This window comes from Paroedura picta, chromosome 8, assembly GCF_049243985.1.
Source record: "Paroedura picta isolate Pp20150507F chromosome 8, Ppicta_v3.0, whole genome shotgun sequence".
NCBI classification, from domain to species: Eukaryota; Metazoa; Chordata; class Lepidosauria; order Squamata; family Gekkonidae; genus Paroedura; species Paroedura picta.
Genome location: NC_135376.1, coordinates 54,844,062 through 54,864,917, shown reverse-complemented (window position 1 = coordinate 54,864,917; position 20,856 = coordinate 54,844,062).

The window sequence follows — 20,856 nt, the reverse complement described above, 5'->3', positions numbered from 1 at the left end:
AATTGGCCACACCAGCCTGAAACTGACCCATGACAATGACAAGTTTGGTGATGGAAGTACAGCAGGGAGGGGCAGAAAACCCAATAGACTGTGGAGAAGATTGTGTGATGGTTGCACATTTCTCAGAAGAAGTGGAGCGAATCCTCTCTTGGATACGCCAGGGGATAAATGGAGTGACTCTCTGGTGGATCCTGAACATTGGGCAACCATTGCAGATTGGGGGGGGGGGGGAGGAAACCAATAGAGTTGAAAGCAGCGTCAGATGCAGATTGGTTTATTTAAACCAAGCTGAATGAATTCCAAAAGCCCAGTGGGTAATCAACCAGGGCTAGAAAAATCTGGATTCATACCGTCACTCAGCCAGAAAGTAGGGTTGTCAACTTACAAGTGGGACATGGAGTTTTTCCAGTATTATAACTAATCTCCGGACTAGAAAGATCAGTTCTCTGTAAGAAATGGCAAACTCTTTGATATACCATAGATTCTAATGAATCCCTCCCAATTCCTCCCTCTGCCAAGACCTCTAGGAGTTTCCTAGGCCAGAGCTGGCAGATTGGGCCAATAACAGCCTAATTGACCGCACAGCATTGTTGCAAGGGTTAAGGGAAGAATCCATTGATTTGTTCAGGTCATTTATACCCTTCCATTCTGTTCAATAGCGGCCCAAAGCAGCTTTCATCATTTTCTTCTCCATGTTATCCTCACAACAAGGCAAGTTAGGCTAAGAGTGTGACTGGTCCAAGGTCACCCAGCAAACTCCCATGGCGTAAGTGGAGATTTCAACCTGGATCTTGCGGATTCTAGTCTGACACTCTTAACCATCACACCATCTGTACTGCCTTGACATCCTTGGGAGAAGCTGCCTAGAGAGATGCAAGCAGCCTCATGCAGCTATGGAGCAGTTCCCACTGAAATCTTCAGAGCTGACTTGAATTGTGGCTTAGGATTCAAGTAAGAAACTCAGATTTTCACTTGAAGCATTTTCCTGTCGATGTCATCCAGCTCCTTTCCCTGTGTCCTGTTCTTCGTCCCTCAAGAACACCATCCATACAACATTAACTGTTTTCCCCACTGTGATCCCCCCCGTGAGATTTACAGCATTTTGTGGTAATGCCTTTCTTTTCTGTTCTATTATTCCCACCTAAAGATGTACAATATCTCCAAACAGTTTGGAAAAATTGTGCAGAAAATAAAACGATTAAGAGCAAAGGGGGAAAAATCATTGAATGCTTTAAGGAAAATAAAATACCATATATATGTACGTGAGGACTAAAGCTGCCTTTAAACTCCCTACCGGTTTAATGAGAGTGGCCATTAAATTTTCTGGATATAGAAGGATAATTTGCTGCGTTTGCTTGTTGGATTTAAACACACACACAAACACACACAACTTGACAATAAATGAAAAATTGATCTGTATGACTACTAAGATATGAAATGGTCTTATCTGTCACTTGTTCAGCTGTGCTTCTTCGAAGGGAAAACAACAATCACAATCAAAGGTGCTTCACTGCCTGGAAGAAAATAGACGCTGTAAATGGGCGGATGAATTATGTGTTTCCGACAGGTTTCTCAAAGGAAGCATTTACTGAAGAAGAAAATTGTGTTTATCTTATAACAACGGAGGAATAGAGTTTTGTAAAAACATGGAACACCTACACAGACGCCTAATTTTTGGTTGCATAGTAACACAAACTAAATCGCTTTCAACAAATCTAGGTGGGGAGAGGGGATTTCCCCCCCCCCATCTCTGTCATTCATTCCCTTATATCTAGATCCTTAACAAATCTTAGTGAAATGCCTGGGAGATCTAAATGCACTGGAGTTTAGGCCATTACCGTAGCCAAAGAAAGCACAGTACTTGCTGAGTATCCTGCTAAAACAGGAAGAAAAAATCTAAATGGCAGATTGGTGGAGTTTAAATTTTGCTTCCTTGTTTTGGAAAGCTGTAGCCTGGAATTAGGCTTCAGCAAACTGCTGCATGCCATTTGTTCAGGAGCGCCTTGGGGCTTGTATACACAACAAGTAGATTCAGATTCAGAGTACCTTTATTGGCATAAAATTGCAAAGCATAAAATGAAAATTTCAAACAGTTCCAGATGTAAAATCCATCATAAAAAGATTTTCATTTAAAATTGCCAGCAAAAACTTTGCTACTTTTATAATAGTTGCTGAGTCCCTCACATTTAGTATCATTTTAATCCAATGTTTCTCATTAACACAGCTGAATTTCAATTTCTTCAGATAATTAGCTAAAAGGCGACGATATACTTCAAACTTAGGACACACCAGAAGTATATGGTACAATGTGTCAGGGACACAACAAGTATTGCCTTAGGCCAGAGGTAAGTTGAAAACGATCTGGCCAGAACCTGGCCTGAAATCTCTGTGCTGAAATATTAAGATGGTGTAGATGCCAGAGGGATTCCTGCTAATGCTGTCCAATGTTTACAGATTTGAAGAGAGGCAAATGTCCATGTTTTGACAGGGCACAGTGCATAAATGCAAGGCAATGACTTCTGGAGTATCACAGCTGCCAAGCAAGGGCCTGACTGGTCTATCCTTTGCCTGCATTTCTCCATCTCAAGTAACACAAATGGGGTCCCCCCTATTTTTCACAGCACTTCATTTATGTAGGCCATGCCTGTACAACTGGGCTGCCAAGGCATATTTAGGACATGCAATGGCATGTTTATTCATGAAACCTGAAAAGTTCTATCATACTGCATGTTGGTACATATGTCTTTCTTCAAAAGAGAAGGAAGCATTTTGGGCAAGAGGTTAATACCATGGGTTTGATGTACTAGTGAAAAACCCTTCCAAATTCCTCATTCAGGGATCCCTGGACCATTCTCCCATTTCTAGTGGGAGAAACCTTGACCCCTGGAGAGGAAATATAGCATGGCTTTTTCACTTTTATGCTTGTTAGTATCAAGGGGATTTGAATGAGTGTGAAAACGTTATGCTGTAGTGGCAACTCCCTTCAAAGCTTATGAGGATAGGAATCCTCCATTTACTTATGGGAGGGGAGCCTAGATGATGAGGCACAGGCTACAGAGAACAGCAGTGCTATCCCAGCCTGGGAGTAGTAGTAGTAGTAGTAATGGTGGTGGTGGTGGTGGTGGTAGGATTTTATATACTGCTTTGCATTACCCAAAGGAGTCCCAAAGCATTTATAAACACCTTTCCCTTCCTCTCCCCACAACAGGCACCCTATGAGCAGAGACATGTTGCTGAGACAGGTGGGACTGAGACAGCTCTAACAGAACTGCTCTGCGAGAGTAGTCCTCTGTGAGAGAGAATTGTGACTGGCCCAAAGTCATCCAGCTGCGTGCATGTAAAGGAGCGGGGAATCCAACCTGGTCTTCCAGATTTCAGTCTGCCGCTCTTTAACCATGACACCATGCTGGCTCTAGTGGTCCATTTCACCTGGCTCTTAATAGTGCACCAGCAGTACTGACCGGCCAGACAATATCAGCTAGGGGAATGATGGACCTAAGACTGTCAAGCGCCTCCACAGTCAAGTGCTCTTAAGAACAGCAGAGAGGGAAACATATGATCTCCACTCACTTTTGGGAGATCCAAGGTGGACTCTGGCTCTTGTGTTTTTCGATCTGGCAGAGGCCCAGAAATAGATCTCGGGCCCAGAAATACACCCACCCTGACTTAAAACCCAGTGAAAGTGACAGGTCTTTGCAGCATAGGCCAGAGGCTGTTTTAAAAAGCTGCCCAATATTTTTATAACAAAATTAATAATATTACTTATTTTAGGAACGAACTTGGCTGTCAGAGGCAAATTCAGTATGAATAAAGTACGTTGGCCTAGAAAATGGGCTGCTACTAATTTATTCTATTTGGGGGAAATGGTTAAGTGGTCTCCATTTCTGAGTCAGTATATAATGTTCTCAAAGGCTTCATGTTTTGACAGCTCATCACATCTGTGTCTGCATGTGGAAAAGATCTTCATGTGTCTGTATTGCAGAAGTGTAAATTGCATGGAGGAAATTATGAATCACGAAGTGCTCTTCTTAGATGACATGTCTCTGCTCAGACTACTGTGGGACAGCCTCCACTGGCACCCGCATATTTCCATACAAATTACAGTATACGGCAGCCAAAAAATCAATTAGAATGTCTGAGACCACAGCCTGTCATTCAAGTAATATATGCATTTGTAAAGAATTCTAATTCTTTCAAGCTCTTTGTAAAAACCAATGGACAGTGGTATTCCCTGCAGAGTGAGGCTTCAGAATCACTGAGACCCAGCAGAGCATTTTAAGGATTCTGCTACTTAGAACTTTGCTTCCAGCTGAGAGGGGGAAATTGCAGATGTTTCTGAATCTAATAGGAAGTCTGGTGCTGTAGTCAAATGGGGCACTTTGTGACTCCAAAGGTCTCCATCACTCACATAGATGGACAAGCACTAAACAGAATAAGTACAGGTACGAAAAACAAGCTACCTTAAACCAATCGTCAGGACCTGGTCAATCCCCCACTGCCATGAATGGAGAAAAACAACTGCTATGTTCTGAGTTGTGGGGCGTTTTGAAGAAGCTAACGCCATAAGAGCAGCCCCAGAAAACAGGAAGAGATGGAAATCCAGACAGTGATCATTGTAGGGTTGCTAATAGCTCCCTTTGGAATAAGTTGTCTATTTCACATGCAAGTTATTCCTCTTCATACTGCCTTCCTTTGCTAAAGAGCTAACTGCCCAAAATGTGTTGGAATCTGTATCCTGGAAACAATAAAGTTGGGTTTGTTGGAGTTCCATCATTTAAAAAAAAAATTAAAGAGCAAAGTAATATGGGCAGGAACATTGTAACTACGATGAAGATCAGGTTGTGCGATTTTATGAGGTTCCTGTTTGGCTAATTTTTTAGGGTGTAACATACATAGCTAATTCTGACTGTAGCAGTTACAGGATAAGAAACATATTCTGCCTGCTTTGTGTTATGAAATGCTAATCTTAAGTGTTGTACAAGACTGTAAGGCACAGGCTCTTTTCCAGAACAGGATAAGGTTTCTTCAGATTCTAACAATGTTAGTAGATGCCAAACAAGAATCCGATCCAAGTACTAACCTGGGCCAATCCCCCTTAGCTTTTGAGATCTGATGAGATCGGACTGTCCTGAGTCATCCTGGTCCAGGCACGAGGTACTTTCTAGATACTGTCTTCATATTTTCAAGTGCCTGAAAATACATCAAAATATTCTTCTATGTAGAACTTTCTCTTTCTACAGGTACAATTTCTATGATAAATGAATCAATTTATCAGTTGCATATTTGAATATTTTCCTCCTTCCTTTTCTGTGAAGTTGTACATCTTGCTTGTTTTTGAACAACATCTATGTTGACAAGGAGCTGTCCCAGGTCCTGAAGACCCCATTTCTGATTTAGATACCATGATATTTTTATTAGCTCTAATCATAGTAATTGTGAAGTTATGTGCTCTTTTAACAAAAATCAAAGGAAGAAAATTAAACAGTATTTAATATGAAGACCAATAACTTGGTTCTCCCTCTAAATCAGATATCTTTGCATCACAATCTATCATCTTCTTATCCCAGCATTCTTCCTAGGATCTCAAGATAGTATATATATAGTACCCTTCCTCTTTTTATTTTTAAAGCAATACTGTGCGGTAAGGAACGAGATTGTCCTAAGATCATCCAATAAGAGTCAAAAGTATTTGGAACTGGGCATCTTAGCTCTTAGTCTGTTATTCTAGCTGCTATGCTAGACTTCCTGTGAATTAGTAAAGTGAACAGAACAAAGCAATATGTAAATAAGTAAATGGGAAAAAAAATTACAAGCTTTCACAATTCGTTCTAATAAGTCTTATGGGGATATTAATACTGAAACACTGAAATTGTTCTCAGATGGCAGGAGTTCCCACTCATTGTGCTAGTAAACTCCAGTTAATGACTTTCAGTTCAATCTTCAGGTGAGCTACTGTACCTTCAGGAAAAACTAGCATAACTCTGCGATATGCCTGTGTAGCACTTAGTCAATCCTTTAAACAGTTTCACCTCAAGGCCAGAGATTGTCACTCTTGGAGACATTCATACTCACCCTCTTTTAGTTAACTATGAATGTAAACCATTACAGCTAGCCTGGCCAGTTTGCCTGTGGCACTTGCATTCACCAAAGATATTGCAACAAATACTGTCTTGGACCTATTATGCACACTGTGCATGTTCATTGGGTTTTCTTTTTTGTTCTGCATTGATTTTCTACCATTTGGGATTATCGCTAGCCATGGTTCTCTGGGGGAAAAGTAACAGCGAAAAATGTTTTTCTTTGGCTGCTTTCTGAGAATCCCCTTTGCAAGCTCCAGCCAGGTCCCCTTTGCCATCAGTTCAGGAGGGAGCTTTGTCTGTTGATGAAAGCTTCAATAACTGTGGCAACATCTGAACAAGGTTTATTTCTAAGTCTGATTCTCTGTTACCAGCCCCCTTCATTACCACACAACAGAGTTCAACGAGATCTGAACACAATGGAAAAATGGGCAAATGAGAACAAGATGCAATTTAATAAAGATAAGTGTAAAGTTCTGCATCTGGGTCAGAAAAATGAAAAGCATGCCTACTGGATGGGGGATACGCTTCTAGGTAACACTGTGTGTGAACGAGACCTTGGGGTACTTGTGGATTGTAAACTAAACATGAGCAGGCAGTGTGATGCAGCGGTAAAAAAGGCAAATGCCATTTTGGGCTGTATCAACAGAGGCATCACATCAAAATCACAAGATGTCATAGTCCCATTGTATACGGCACTGGTCAGACCACACCTGGAGTACTGTGTGCAGTTCTGGAGGCCTCACTTCAAGAAGGACGTAGATAAAATTGAATGGGTACAGAGGAGAGCGGCGAAGATGATCTGGGGCCAAGGGACCAAGCCCTATGAAGATAGGTTGAGGGACTTGGGAATGTTCAGCCTGGAGAAAAGGAGGTTGAGAGGGGACATGATAGCCCTCTTTAAGTATTTGAAAGGTTGTCACGTGGAGGAGGGCAGGATGCTGTTTCTGCTGGCTGCAGAGGAGAGGACACGCAGTAATGGGTTTAAACTTCAAGTACAACGATATAGGCTAGATATCAGGAAAAAGTTTTTCACAGTCAGAGTAGATCAGCAGTGGAATGGGCTGCCTAAGGAGGTGGTGAGCTCCCCCTCACTGGCAGTCTTCAAGCAAAGGTTGGATACATACTTTTCTTGGATGCTTTAGGATGCTAGGGCTAATCCTGCGTTGAGCAGGGGGTTGGAATAGATGGTCTGTATGGCCCCTTCCAACTCTATGATTCTATGATTCTATGATTCTATGCCACAATCTTCCCCTCATAATTTTGCATTTTATTGTTTTTACAAGTAGCATGATTCTAACAACGATCTGCCTCCCTCAGGTGGGGGGAATCTGTATGGTTTTGAATTATCTTTGGCTTGGAAGCAAAGTAAGGGGAAAAGCAGTGCAAACCACTCTCATAAAACATGGGAAAACCAGAAAACATGATGAAATAGTTAGCACGAAGCAAATTGAGCACAGAAATCTGAAGTCAAGCTTTGTAGTAAGCTGTGCATGCGTAACTTGGTTAGGCAGCCTCAAGATGTCATCTGTACTGTGACTGTAGCATGTTCTTTACTTGGTTAATTGCCCAAAAGTTTTCTAAAGATATTTTGAATTTACACTTTTGAATCTTTTAATTAAGCGTTTTTCATCATAACCAATGACATAGGATGAAAGTGATCACCAATACATTTTAAAGTCTTATACGGAAGAACCTGAGATCGGATAGAAATTTACAATCTGAGAAAGTATTTCTGCTTTGCTATCCAATACCAACTTTTGTTTTTTGTAATGGCACCCAATTTTTACTAATTGAAGCATGGGTAAAGATTTTGCAATAAAAAATTACCACATCAACAGTGATGTTAATCCAGTTTTGAGCCTCATTTGATCTAATGTCAGATTAAGGGGAAATATAGAATTACTGTCTTGAGAGATAGTGTTATGTTTCTGGGACTCCACTATGACATTTCCTCTGGGAGAGACTGCATGAAAGCTCTTTCTAGTGCTTGTGTTACATACTGTTATGAGGAATGGAGGGCTGCTTGGAGGAGCTTTGTATTTGTGTATATGTTAGAAAGTGGGTGGGGTTTTATAACATCAAGTGCAAGATGCTAAAGCTGGGCTGGTTAATATAAAGCTGCTTTCCAAGCATTTTGCAAATCCTATCCAAAATAGCCCACAGCTATACTTGTTAAATGTCTGGAATTTTAATGGGGCTTTCTTATTTTTGTCATATTGTCCTCCAGCAGAGGACAGCACAAGTCCTCTCTAGAACAGCACTCCTGAAATATTCTAAGCCATGTACACCAACTGGTCCAGTGAAGGTCTTGTAAATCCAGGTCTCCTGATTTTGTATTATTTATTCTAATTTAACCCTCTTTTCTCAGACCCACAACACTGTGTATTCAAATTTGACACACATACCCCAGACACACACTTAGAACTTGTTTGTCTTGTTTGTACACAGTTGGCAGTAAATATATAAATGTGTATTAAAGAGCTGTTTTCTTTACTGTTGATCAAGGACTTTTGAGCTGGAGACTTTTAGTGTTCCTTAGATGACTGAGAATTCCTTGGGCCTTGTGAATCTTGCCGCCTTCATTTCTCCAAGCCCATCTATGAGCACTCAAACTCTCACATTCATTCCCGCAGTGCTCCCTGTTGCTACCAAGGGCACCTGTTATTGCGGTCAGGTTCCTTACTTTTCTGACTCCTGCCTGTCTTACTTACCATTACCTGAAACTGCAGTGAGCCTGTTATTGCCTGCCCTTGTCCCAGCAAATAGAAGCTGCTGCTGCTGCTTCTCCTCCTCCTCCTCTTACACCATTACTGTTCTCTACATTCTCAACATCATCCACCCCTTCAGCCCACATTTTGGTTGGTCCTAGATTCTGCTTGACCTGGCTGGAGTCAGGAGTCATAGCCTATTTGGCTATGCGGGATTGCCTATAAAATGGTTGAAACACTGATAATGATGCTTCCTGCCTCTAAATGGGGTGGGGGGGGAGGCAGAGGGGGATTTCATTATCAGCATTTTAGCATCGACCAGTGTTGTTGTTTTTTTTACTCCAATTCAGTTTGCCCCATATTCAGCACATTTTAACAAGGAGATCTGGTTTTGTCCCATGCTAAAAATAGTATAAACATGATAGTCATGGCCAACTAGCATGCATGTTTATCTTCCACTTTCAATTTTTTGACACTTTTTTGCTTCTTTTTACATTACTATTTAAATACTGATATGTTCATCCAGGGACAGAACACGCATCTGTGGCTGTGGTGTGCATGGGTCATATATTAGGAACAGCTCTTATACCGAGTTATGAAAGTGGTCATTGCTACATTGAACCACACGATGGCAGTGCACTGTAAGCTAAAAATCAGCATCCTTACTGATGCGTTTGATATTTGCATTTATAATTCTGGAAAGCTACACATTTGCATAGAAGTGCAAATATATTTGCAGAAATTAGGAGCCTGTCACTTTCTAAAAAGACACTTTAGACAGGATGTTGATGATCTGAATAACCCATTGAGAGGGCAGACCCTGTTGCTAAAAGAGCATTCTGGTCCTTCACACCTTCCACCTTCTAAGCTGGGCATTTCCAAACAGGGTTTCATGAAACCCTGTGGTTTCTTGATGGCCCTGGAAGGGTCTCCTGACTGGGTGGAAATTAATAAATTTTTAATAATTTTTTAAAAATTGTTAAACTTTTATTGGGTGATATGAGCATATATGATCATGTCGACCCAGCTCTTCCCTCCCCAAATGACCAATGATGGGCCTGGAAGGCATGGGAAGTGAAGGGGCCCCCTGTGATTGCGTTCACAGCTATGCTTCCCAACCACATTCTGTATGGTGACACCACTTCTGGGGTTTCTTGAAGCCTGAAGAATATTGCAGTGGTTTCTCAATGGTAAAAAGTTGCGAAAGACTGTCTAAGCAGTGCTTAACCGAGAAATTTGAGAATATGAACATCATATTTTCTGACAATGAAGCTGCTTCTGCAGTGGTTGCAGGGTAACTGTTCAGGGCTAGGGACTGCATCCTTCACAATTCCAGATACTCTTCTTACTGCTGTTTCTAAAAAATAAATAATTGGTAACACCCTGTCCTAGATAGCCCAGGCTATTTAGAGGGCACCTTTTGCATGCACATGTACTTCTCAAACAACAGGAGACTTGTGTGATTTTCACAAAGTATCCACAGTGGCACAACCATGTGAACCAAGAATCCATCCAATAGCATGGAGTGATGTAATTTGGGTACACCTAAATATCCAAACAATCCTGTTAATGCTAGAAATAGTCATGATGTTAGCATTTTAAAAAAATCACCTCAACTAGAAAAAGAGGTAATTTGGGGCAACATTTCAGCATTCAAATGCATATTCAACTGCCCTGAGCCTCGGGGGAGGGCGGTATAGAAATATAATAATAAATAACTATGTTAATAGGATCCACATATCAAGCTGCTGTTCACATGAATACAGACAGTTGCCTTATACTGAATCAGACCATAGATCTATCACAGTCAGTATTGTCTACCCAGACTGGCAGTGGCTCTCCAGTGTCTCAGGCAGAGGTCTCTCACATTGCCTGCTACCTAATCATAGAATCATAGAACCACAGAGTTGGAAGAGGCCATACAGGCCATCTAGTCCAGCCCCCTGCTCAATGCAGGATCAGCCTAAGCATCCAGGATAAGTATCTCTCCAGCTGCTTCTTGAAGATTGCCAGTGAAGGGGAGCTCATCACTTCCTTAGGCAACCGATTCCACTGCTGAGGTACTCTGACGGTGAAAAACTTTTTCCTGATATCTAGCCAGTGCCGTCCTTTTAACTGGAGATGCTAGGGACTCGCTTCATTCAAAGCAGTGCTCTGCCACTGAATCATGGCCACCCCCCATTCTCCAGTATGCAATTGTATTATCTTTACTCCACAGTGCTGTGAAATAAGGCAGGGGTAGTCCATGGACATCTGGAGGACCACAGGTTGACTACCCCTGAAATAAGGGACACGCATTATACGCAACTCATTTCCTAGATTAATTCACCACCTCTGAAAGTAAGGCGCATCTAGCCCTCGGTGATGACATAAAGGCGGTGTCCTGATAGCACTTTGTTTTCAAGAGAAAATAAATTGCGGACAGAAGGAGAGTATTAGAAATGGAATGTGTGAGTGCTTGAAATTTTTTAAAAGCATTAATTAATAATATAACCCCGGGTGGAAGAGTTCATTTCCTGACTGTTAATGTCTAGAAGATGACCTTTTGTCCTCAGCAGCAGCTGCCAGGAAGTGCATTCCCTTCTAGTCACTAAACTGGAAGTGTAATGTAAATATTTGAAGAGGAAAAAGTGAAGCATACAAGTAAAAACATCATTCCTGTGTCCTGGAACATTGTTCATACAGTGAACAGAGCAGTTGAGTCAGACCTCTGGACAATCTATTCCCTCATACTCAAAATCTGTACAGATGCTTATGGGTATTGATTTTTAAATCTTCTTGCTCTTCGCTGAGAGCTGTATGGGAACGGATGCATATTGAACAGTTTAATATTTCTTCTCCAGTGACTGCCTTAGGGAATCTTAATATCTTTATGGTTTCTACTCTGCAGGCCCTAACATTTCCTGCTAGGGCTTGTTAACAGTGCTAAAAGTTAACAGCCAGGGTGTGCTACTTCTCTGTTATAAAAGACTGAAGTTGTTCTGATTCAGCAGAGCAATGAAGAAAGAGAATGTTGTAATGGGACATCACCTGAACTTGTGAAATATAAATGTGACATTCAGGCACTTCCCAGTTGTGCAATGTACATTGGGACCAACAAATTGTCATAAAATCACAAGGGCGTCTATATTTATGAAAGTGAATTCCCAACAATTCATTCTATATTGCCAATATTATGTCACACCCCAGAGTGACCAACTGATAAAATGGCTTGCAGAGAAGGGATTTCTAACTTGATTCTCAGCATCTAATTTGCAAAACATTAGGTAACTCTTCCCAGTGACTAATGCATGATTTGAATACGAGAGCTGTATTTGGCGTCAGCTTTACATTTTAAGTATTCAAGCATCTGAATCAAAACTGGCATGTCTGCTGCATAGGATAGCATATATAAGCTTAAATTAGACTGCAGAGCCAACTCACTGATCAATCCTGCAGGCAAATTTATCCCACATATTCCACTAAAACCTCACTCTGCCATATGCCTTTGATTATATAAGTAGGTTTTGGAAATATGTTTCTTTTCTTTTAAACAAACCTGTGCTAATCTAATGCCATTTATAAAACTAAGGCCATTTATGCAGTGGTATTTTCTTTTGCTTTTACCATGTATTCCTGTTGGGTGTATTTTTCCTTCTGCATGCCAACTCACATTCACTTTGCTGGTACATCGGGCTTTCTTTTTCTTTCTGCATAGATTTTGCTCCCTTCAGCATTCAGTTTGTTTTCCACTTGCTGTATTGCTGTAGTTTTTTTAAATGTCATTGTTGCAGTTTTCCCCTTTCCTCACTCTAAAGGCAAAAGTAATGCACAAGCATAACGATTCCATCAGATGTTCTCCCCCCCTTTTCACTGGTCCTGGGAGACCACTCCTCTGCTGCCCACATTGAGTGGGTTGGTTGGTCTCTCCTTATTGATCAATTTTGTCCTGGCCGTGGTTTTTAAAACTGTAAGAAGAGATTCTTCAAGCTGTGTTTAATGTCCAGTAGTCATGTTAGCAAAAGGTTCTCCCTCCTTCATTGCTTACTTTTTCCATCTTGTCAATTTTTTTTAAGAAAGGGGATCAGTTCTGCCTCACAAAACTTGGATCCCTTGTTTATATGGTGTGTGTGTACTGTTTAAAGAGATGAGTACCCTCTGTTGAGAATTAAGTTTTTTCCTGTTGCTTCATTGCTTACTTTTCCTATTTTGTTAATTTCATTTTAGAAAAGAAAGGGAATCAGCCTAGCAATGCATTGCTCCCTTCAAAGACCCAGGTTCCTAATTTAAAAAAAAAAATCAGGTAAAGCTTTGTATGGTGTTTTTCTGCTCTGATTTTCAGTACAGTCAGTAGTGCAACAACAACAACAACAACAACAACACAAGATCCCTAATTCAATCCAGGGTTTGACCACTGATATATTTTCCTAATTGGCATGAAGATACTTCATTGGGTTATAATGCCATTGAGTCCACCTTCCAAAGCAGCTATTTTCTCCAGGTGTTGCCCAGATGATCAGCTTTAATCCCAGGATATCTGCAGGCACCACCAGGAGGTTGACAATCTTAGTCCTGCTCTACTGCCCATTAACTTCCATTGGATGCCCTCAACCGCTAGTATATCTTGAATACAATTTTATAGGATTCTATCATGATCCCCCTTACTCATATCTTCTTTAAATTGAAACATCTTACTCTTCAGTCTTCCCACACAGAAGAGGAATTCTAGCCCCTTAATCTTCTTGGTTGCCATCTTCTGTACTTGTAAAGTCTGATGAAGAACTTCCAGAGTTCAGGATATCTTTTCTACGACGGTACTGTTTAGAACATAGATGATTAACTGAATTTGCTTTTGTAACTTTGAAGGTCATTTTAAATAGTAACATTCCCTACTCAACTATCTTATGCAAATTGTTACTCACGCAGGACTCATGTTAGCAAGCATAAAAACCCAAGCAACTTTCATTCCATGCCTTTCTATTTCATCAAAATAATGAAATACTGCCACGCTGAAGCTTTGACGGAGAAGCACTTTGGGTGTGGCAGAAAATAACAAGAGGAAATGTACTTTTGCCAGCTCTTGGGACAGCATGTCATGAATAGATATATACATAGGCTGGAATCTGAGACCTTCTGCAGTAGTGACCTTGTTTAAGCAAACTCTATTCTTATCTTCCTGGATTCATTCTTGTCTGTGCTATCACTCCTTGCTGTATAGTTCTCTGCATGTACATCTACTAAAAGAAAGCCAATACTTTCGTACTTAGCTTTGCTGGGTGTTTGCTTTCATGTCTTAAAGCAGGCTAAATACTTTATTGCACTAGCAGAAGAGTCATGCTTGCAAAATAAATTTTTAAATAACATGGGGAGGTATATGCGAAATATCAAAGGCAAACAGTCTGGTTTGCTCCTGTGGTTTTTAAGAACAGCTTGATTTTCATCAGGTGAAAATTTTCATGGAATAGAGATGAAAAATGGATTATGCTACTCTTAAAGGTGCAATGTCTGCTTTTTTAAAAAAAGAAAAAAGCTGAAGTCTACTTGTTGACTGACATGTGGCAACTATGAAAGCATCTATATCCAGGATGAACGTGTGGGAGACTTGTTAAAAACACGGAAGATTAGCAAAGACATTTCAGAGCAGGATTCTGAATTACCAGATCTGAATTCTAATTTGATGGCAAGTTTAATGAACACAGGATAAAATTGTTGGTTAATTTTTATGGCAGAAATGAGATATTACACATAATTGCTCCTCTTTTTAGTTAACTTGCTCCTCTTTTTAGTTTTCCACTTGGAAAAACTAGTGCAATCAGATATTAGATGCAAATCTGATTCTGCAATTTTCCCTTCAGTTTTTACATACTGAAGAAATAGAGCACTTTGGTACCTGGAAGTCATCAGTCGCCTGTATTTCCCTCCCATCCACACATTAATTAGATCTTTCTCTATTCTTTACACCACTTTTGGAAAAAGGGGTTGTGCTCATAATAAAAACAAGTATTTAGAAAACAGTGGGACACCAGTGTATCATTGGAGAAAGTTCAGGAAGCCCAAGTATAAAGTTCTGTGCATTCAAATTGTTTGGGTTTCTGAGCATCCTTGCTGACATCAGCTGGTGTCACAGACGTACAAAGTCAACCTTGTCTCGTTTTCAGCTTACACTTCCTTTTAAAAATACACTGAAACAGAATTCCATTTCAAAACAAGCAAGATAAAAATTGGGTGAATTAAATCCTACTGCACACTCTATTGATGATACAACCTGGTTATTACTCTGAGATACTGCATGCTAATGAATGGTAATAAAATTATGGAAAAATAGCCACTAAGGCTAAACTGGGTTCCTGAAAACAGATGAATGAATCTTTAACTGCCATTAAAAAAAAGCCTTCCACTTAGGGTCATCGACTTGCCACTTCTGCCTGTTTGCCTTGCTCCTGTGCATTTCACAACAGCAGATAATCAGATAAAACTCTTCCTGGGATTATCATATTTTCCAAATTTCTACATGACCAGTTGCTTTTGAAGACAAAGCCTATTTCATGGTGGCCTTTGCCCTTGTTTTCAAACTTAGGAGACCAAGCCTCCACTTTAAAATCAGGATCTAAGATCAGATTACTTTTGTGGTACACACAGAAGTGAAAATGTACACAATCTAGGGACACAAACAAATGTTCTATGCAATCAGGAGAGAGCGCCTCATCACCTTTCTCCTGATCAGCATCACATACAGACTGGCTGGCTGTTAGCCTTTTTCATACTATCCCTGATCTCCTAGACTCCTCCTACATGTCTCCTTCTTTTCTCTGAAGTTTCTCATTCAATCCCTTCCCAAGCCCCAGCCAATAATTCCTGACCATGATGTCCTTGGATTCAGAGTTGCCTGGTGGGGGCAGGGTGGGTGGGTGGAATCCTGTCATTTTAATAAAGGCTTAGGGGACTGTTATCTACCAGGTGATATTATTCACCTTCATACTATAAAAAAGCTTCACTTGTGCATTGCCACATATTAAATCTCTACTAAAGGGACAGGATATTTTTCTCCAAACCTGCTGGCAATCTTACTGGGCCTCTCAGCCAAGGAACTTGGTAGCACTCAAGACCCTTATTCTCTGTGGTAGCTTACCAGCGGAGGGAGCTGCTAGCCTTCCATCTGCTGTATGTCAGAGCCATTCCTGCATATTGTTACACCACGATGGGATGCTTCCACAGCAAGCAGCTCAGTGGGGAAAATATGACACAGAGGACCAAAGGGCTGCATTAGTCTGATTCTACCATGTCAATCTAAGCTTTTTACAGATGGCCTGTTCCACAAGCAAGGCTGTTTCCTGACCAGATGCTTTTCCTGATGAGACAATCCTTGTCTCAAGAATTCCAACCCTGACAGTGACCGCCAAAATGTCACCCTTCAGATTTCATTTTTGGCCATTTCCATACCCTACCCAGCCTTTGGGCACTTCTGTTGCTGTATATTCCCTCAGCACATGCACATGTGAATGCAGAGGTATCAATTTACCTCAAGTGGTCTCTTTCTTGATTAGAATGGAAGCCACATTGGCACAGCAAGCCAAAGATCATATATTTATATTCTCCATCGATAAATAAAAATAACAGCTCTTGGTCTGATATCCTCACAGTGTCATCCAAAGGACATTTTCCTGGAAGGAAGCCCCCATTTAATAGATCTGAGCAGGCTTCTGAGAAGACCAATTTAGGATGGCATTGTTGGCTGCTAATGGAAGCTAGAATCCAAAGTTTGCCCCTCATAATAAGGTGACCAGAATTTAGGGACCATACGGTGAGATGTGCCACCGCCGCCACTGCAGCGGCCTCCCTCTCTCCGACTGGGCTCACCTTGCCTACCACATGCAAGCCTGTCTTGTGCACCTGCGCAGCGTCAGCGTAGGTCAGGTGGGGGCCAAGGGCAGGTCTGTGCAGCTGCAGAAGCCACAGGAGCGCCACTGCTGGCCATCCAGCAGGTTGGGGGGCAGAGAGGGAGGGGGCTCCGGCTGGCGGGGCTTTTAAGGACCTGGCAGTCCTGGAAGAAGACCAGGAAGGATGGGCAGCTTACCTCATAAGCATGTTCAGAAAAGCTGCATGGGAACAAATTTTTCTACTTACATTTTCTACTATTTTAAAGCACCCTGATTGTGATTGTGAATCCGTCATAAGATGCTCCAGGGTAACTGATCAGGGAGAATGTGTTCAAAATGTTTAAGCTCAGCTCCCCCCCCCTCCTTACAAATCAGATTTCAAGTTTGGATGTGATGTTAGATCAAGATTTTATGTTGAATACCTAAGTAGAATTTGTGGCACAAAGCGCTTTTCACTTTTTCAGTGGGCTAGTGTAGCAGCTGTACCTGCTTCTGGACAGAGTATGCTTATCATAGTTACCCCTGTCTTTGCAGCATCCTGGCTGTAGTAGTGTTATTAGGAGTAGAGTTATTCTGCCTTATTAGAAACCTCAGTCAGTTCAGAGTACCACAATAAGATAGTGATTCAGAACATACCTTGACAATGAACCTGGAAGGTGAGTCCATCCCCATAGCTTCAATGAACATTAAACAAATAAATACAGTATTTGCTGGCGTATAAGACTACTTTTTGCCCCTGAAAAGCATGCCTCCAAGTGGGGGGGGGGGGTCGTCCTATACTCCAGGTGCACTTCAGTTGGGATAGACATAGCTGCCCATAGTGGCCCATAGTACTGTAATGTAACGTAACAAACTCTATATTTTGAGTGGAAATGTTGGGGGGTCGTCTTATACGCCCAGTCGTCTTATACGCCGGCAAATACGGTAAATAAAATTAGCAAAGCTTGATTTATTCCAAGTTCTAACCCTCTTTCTTCTACTCCCCATGAAACTTGTATAGGCTGTGGTAACTCCTGCAGCTGACAATAATGGGCAGTCAACTTAGGGTTGCCTGCACTGGGTTAGGAAATACCTGGAGACTTTGGGGTTGGAGTTGGGGCAGAATTTGGGGCAGAGAGGTACTTCAGTAGAGTATTATATAATGGAGTCCACCCTCCAAAGCAGCAATTTTCTGCAGGGGAACTGATCACTGTCACCTGGAGATGAGCCATAAAACCGGGGGATACACCGGACCCACCTGAGGACTGGCGTTCCTAGATGCATCAGCCATCAAGCTGACAATCAGGTGGGAAAGACTTCCTGTTTTTTCCCCCTTCAGCAGCTCACATACTGTTTTGATAGAATTCAATATGTACCTTGAGTATCTTGGGAAATATCATCATCAAAGTGTATAATTGTACAAAACAAAACTCTGCATGTTAGAAAACGCTAGAAAAGTATTCAAGTTGAGACGCAGAACTGGAAATGAAATTTCAGTAAATATAAATACTAAAATGTATATAAAAACAGACATTCTGTTAACTGAAAGCTTATTGGCATAAGTGGCTACATTGAGGAATTTATTTATTTATTTGCTTATTTCATTTGTAGTTCTCCTTTCTCACAGACACCCAAGTTAGATAACAATTAAAAATAGTACAGTAAGGATACTACAGTGCATAAAACCACCAAAGTTAGAGAACAAAGCACTAAAATACAGTATAATACAGGGAATAAGCTAGGATTACAAGACTGGGGAAAATGCATTTACAATAAGAATAAAATTGATTTACAAAATTAGAGAACAAGATTAGATGGCAATAAATATAATAAAAGATATAAAATAAAGACTGTCTTCAGTTCCATGGACATTGGTTTGGATGCAGTGATGGACACATGGGATCATAAATGATTCCACTTCTGCAACATGTGTAGCACCGATATTACAGTGTACAAGATCTTGACAATTGGGGATACAATAAGCCTGACTTAGGCTTCCTTGGTCTTGTTCCTGTATTTCCCTTTGCAAAAGAGCCCTAGCACAGAGAGAAATTGTCTGCTGCAACCAAGCCATTAATTACAATATTAGTCAAGTTTATTTATACAGTCACAGACTAGAAAGCAGCTAAACAATTACAATATTATTTACTTATTGAAAATGCCTTCCTGGGGTCCCCCGTTTTAAACAGAAGCATGGGAGTCTTCTTGACCCCATTAGGAAAGCCATTTCACCAGGTGGGAGCCACAACAAAACATGTTCAAATATAGGCAGCTTTAGATCTTATTCATCTGCAGGATGGCAACTTCAGAAGGTTTTGCTCAGATAAGCAGCACTGCTGCAATGGAGCATATTTGGAAATGCAGTTCTGTAAATATGTTGGTCCTAGGCCATGAAGGGTTTTGTAGGAGATAGCCAGTACCTTGAATTGAACCTAGAAATGAATCAGTAGACAACAGAGCATCTGCAGGAAAGCAGGAAAGTGTATATTCCACCTAGCTCCAAATAGTAATTGAGCTGCAGTATTCTGGACCAGCTACAGTTTCTGAGTTGTCTTCTTGGGCATTACACAAAGTGCAATGCAGAAGGCCAGCCTACTGCACTTGATCCATGTGGCCAGATTGGCCAGATAGGATCCGATACACGCTTGTTCCAGCTCCATACCTGTCAGACCTAGAACTTATCACCCATAGAAGGGCCTTCGCCCAAGCAAGATGCTCAGCTCTACCCACTGCCGTGCTGGAGGGGCGTTACCAAAAGAAACCCCTTGCTCAGAGACTCTGTCCTTGTGCCAGCGGATGGATAGAGTCAGATGAACATGTGCTTCTGTTCTGCCCCATTTATGACACTATCAGACGCACCTTTATCCAGCCAATTTTGAACACTTACCTGAGATCTTCCACAAAGGAGAAAATCAAGGTACTGCTTCAAGACGAAGATAAGCAAATAACTCTCTGCACAGCTAAATTTTGCACCGCCGCCATGAAATTGCGTACTCGGTATATGGATCAAAAAATTCTCTCTGATCCAACCTTATAAACTGGTAACTTAAAGTATGTTTTAAATACTGACTATGATGTCAGATTTTTAAGATTTTTATAGTATTGGCAGTTTTCCTGCTTTTTGTATTGTCTTAGTTTTAACTGCATGTATTTGGGTTTTGGTCTGAATGACCGTGAATAAAATATTGATTGATTGATCAAGGTAGGAAGCCATTGGCTAGGAAAAGTGAAGATGGCAGAAAGAATTTTTGGCAGCTGTATTCACTTGCTTCTTCAGCAGAAATTCTGGGTCCATTAGACTCTCAAGTGAAACAGCAACCATCAGTTAAACCTCATAACATGTGGGAAAACCTGCCCTCTCTCAGACTAAGCTTTCCCAGCCAGCATCACCTTTGTCTTGTCAGGATGCAATTTCAATTTACTTGCTCTAAGCCCCTTAATTGCAGCAGTAAACTACTGGCTCAGGATTGCTTCAACAGAACCAGGCATCTTTTACTATACACACAGTTGGGGGTTGATGGCATCTTTGTGATAGCCAGGTCCAAAAACATGAATTAATTCTCCTAAGGGTTTTACATAAAATTAAATATCATCATAGTGGATAAAACTGAGCCCTGTGGAATAAAGGTAAAGGTATCCCCTGTGCAAGCACCGGGTCATGTCTGACCCTTGGAGTGAGACCCTCTAGCGTTTTCATGGCAGACTCAATACAGGGTGGTTTGCCAGTGCCTTCCCCAGTCATTACCGTTTACCCTCCAGCAAGCTGGGTACTCATTTTACCGACCCTGGAAGGATGGAAGGCTGAGTCAACCTTGAGCTGGCTGCTGGGATTGAACTCTCAGCCTCATGGGCAGACAGCTTCAGACAGCATTTCTGCTGCTTACCACTCTGCGCCACAAGAGGCTCTTATGCCCTGTGGAATACCACAAGGCAAATCCCACACTGAAGACTAATTATCTCCAAAGCAACCCTCGGAGTCTAATCCATAAGGAAAGATTTAAATGAATCCAAAGCACTATCTTTGATATCTTCTCATACTGCCAAACATTTCGACAAGCTGGCAGATGGTGAATAGTACAAAAAGGCTGCTGATAAATCCATTAGGGAAAACCAAGAGGCACAACCCTTGTCTACATACAGAGGGAGATCATCCTCTTAAGCCACTCATGTAGCCTCTATCCAATAGCCTGGCTGAAGCAAGACTGAAACATCTAAAGCAGATGAGTCAACCAG